Source organism: Pteropus alecto, unplaced genomic scaffold (genome assembly GCF_000325575.1).
Source record: "Pteropus alecto unplaced genomic scaffold, ASM32557v1 scaffold56, whole genome shotgun sequence".
NCBI lineage: Eukaryota > Metazoa > Chordata > Mammalia > Chiroptera > Pteropodidae > Pteropus > Pteropus alecto.
In genome coordinates, this window is record NW_006438871.1 from 398,494 (window position 1) to 400,893 (window position 2,400).

General features: G+C 58.7%; 1 long non-coding RNA gene across 1 annotated transcript in view; it reads right to left on the minus strand.

Moving 5' to 3' along the window:
- Positions 1-2,018, minus strand: part of LOC112483026 — a 6,901-nt gene extending 4,883 nt beyond the window's left edge. Inside the window, exon 1 of the long non-coding RNA XR_003047473.1 lies at positions 1,520-2,018. This is a non-coding gene — a long non-coding RNA (uncharacterized LOC112483026). The remainder of the gene's footprint in view (positions 1-1,519) is intronic.
- Between the last annotated feature and the right edge of the window lie 382 nt (positions 2,019-2,400).

A 2,400-nucleotide genomic window follows, 5' to 3' on the forward strand; every position in this document is an offset into this window, starting at 1 on the left:
GGCACCTTCCGACTCTCCCGGCCTCGGCCTCCGCCCCCGGGCCAGCCCAGGGGATGCGGGACGGCGGCTTCCTGGCGCGGGGTGGGCTAACCACCGGCCTTCCTCGGGGCTCCCAGGAAGAGGCCTGTTCTGTGGGCTTCCTGCCCCCCCCACCCGCAGGGCAGCTGGCAAGACACTTCCTGGCCACCCGCCAGCACCCCGGCATGCCTGTGGGTGACTCCTGGAGCCCGGCCAGATGCTGTCACACGTCCCAGGGGGCCCTCAGCATTCTTGGCTTTTGTTTCCGATGATGTTGGGTCCACTGAGAAGGGGAGAAGCGGGGAGGGAGGGGAGGCCATGTCGGTCCGTGGCCCCTTCCAGGACACTGAGTCGTAAGGGCGGCGGTGCGGGGAACCCCACGGGGTTGCACCGGGAAGCCAGGCCTTCGACACGCACTCAGGCTCCACATGCGTCACAGGCCCGGGCGCAGGCAGCACAGGACAGCGCCAGCCCCTGGGGCACGGGGTGCCAGGAGGTAGTGGGGTTGGGACAGTGTCCACAGGCCTCCAGCCCGCTGCAGGAGGCTGCAGGAGGCTCCCTGTCGCTGGACGAATGAAGATGGGAGACGGCGTGGCTGAGGGGCCGTGGGCGGGGCCGGACCCTGCAGCGCCATCCGGGCGTCGGCCCCGCCCCGGCCACCCGGCCATCTGCAGGCCCCTCTGGGTTAAGAGCAGCAACAACTGTGCCCTATTTACGTCATGGCTTCACCGCCACAGGCCGCGGCCGCAGAGCCCGCCCGGGAGCCCCACGGAGATCGGCTTACGCTTAGAACACGTTTCCGTAGATCCTACCTGATCTGCAGCCCCGAGTTACAGGCCGCGGTGAGCAAAGGTCTGGGCTCCGAGACGGGCCTCACTGCTGGGCAGTCAGGGCAGCGGCTCGGCCCGAACTGTCCCTGGCCAGAGGGGACGCGGAAAACTCGGGCGGCCTCTGCCCCTGCTGTGACCCTGTGGCTTCCTGTGGGTCTGTGTGCCTTGGTTTCCCCACCTGGCCAGGAGATGGGCAGCCCCTGCCCGCTGTGTCCCCCACACCGGCCTCAGCTTCCTTATCCTTCACAGGGGGTTATCGTCTGACTCTCCCATCTCGTGGGGTGCCCAGGAGACCCCTCAAGGCACGTGCTGGACACACAAGGCCTTGTTTTCAGGGGGCACCTGACGGAGGTCAGTGGGGTTAAATTTAGCTTCACAAGTGGTAGCTCTTCCCAAAGGACACATCTGACCTCTTAGCTCTGGGCAGGGTCTCGAATGGAGGGTCTCAGAATTGGTTTGCAGACCGCCCCCCGTGACGGCCACCGGCACTCGGCTGTCCGCTGGAACACAGAATGCAGACCCCCCCCGTGACGGCCACCGGCACTCGGCTGTCCGCTGAGAGTCAGTCCTCTGCTTGCTGGCAGATGACAGAGAAGGGACAGAGAAGAGGCCTGGGGGCCACCGAGTGTGCTCACAGAACCTCAGCCACCAAAGACTCATATGTGACCAACCTACGGCTAACATCATACCCAATGGGGAGAAGCTAAACGCGTTTTCCTTAAGATCAGGAACGAGACAAGGGTGTCCGCTTTCGCCGTTTTCATTCAATGCAGTATCGGAAGGTCCGGCCACAGCCATCGGGCAAGAAAGAGACACAAAATGCATCCAAACTGCAACGGAAGAAGTAAAACTGTCGTTATTTGCCGACGACATGATCCTAGAGCCAGAGAACCCTAAAGATGCCACGGAAAAAACTGTTAGAACTGTTACAGAAACTCGGGGAAGTGGCAGGATACAAAATTAATAGTCAGAAGTCAGTTGCATTGTGTACACCAATGATGAACTCTCAGAAAGAGAGGTTAAGAAACCAATCGTGTTTACAGTTGCATCGAGGAAGTAAAAGACCTGTTCTTGGAAAATGATGTCATTGAAAAAAGAAATTAAAGAAGATACAAAGAAACGGAAGCATACGCTGTGCTCGTGGATAGAAAGACTTGACATTATTAAAACATCCAGATCTCCCAAAGCAATCTATAGATTCAGTGCACCCGGGAGGTGACCTCGAAGACTCAGACCTAGCCTGGGCTCCCACAAAGCCTCCAAAGCCCCAGCCCCCAGCCCCCACTAATAAATGAGAATTGACATTATTAAAACATCCAGATCTCCCAAAGCAATCTATAGATTCAGTGCAATTCCTGTCAAAATGCCGATGGCATTTTTCACAGAACTAGAACAAATACTCCTAAAACTTATACGGAACCATTAAAGACCCCGAATAGCCATGGCGATCTTGAGACCTTCAAAGGAGCTTCGTCTGCCGCCTCAGCCAACCCCCAATCCAGCTGACAGCCCCTGGGCCCGTGCTCACGCTCAGAGGAAGGGGTGGAAGTCA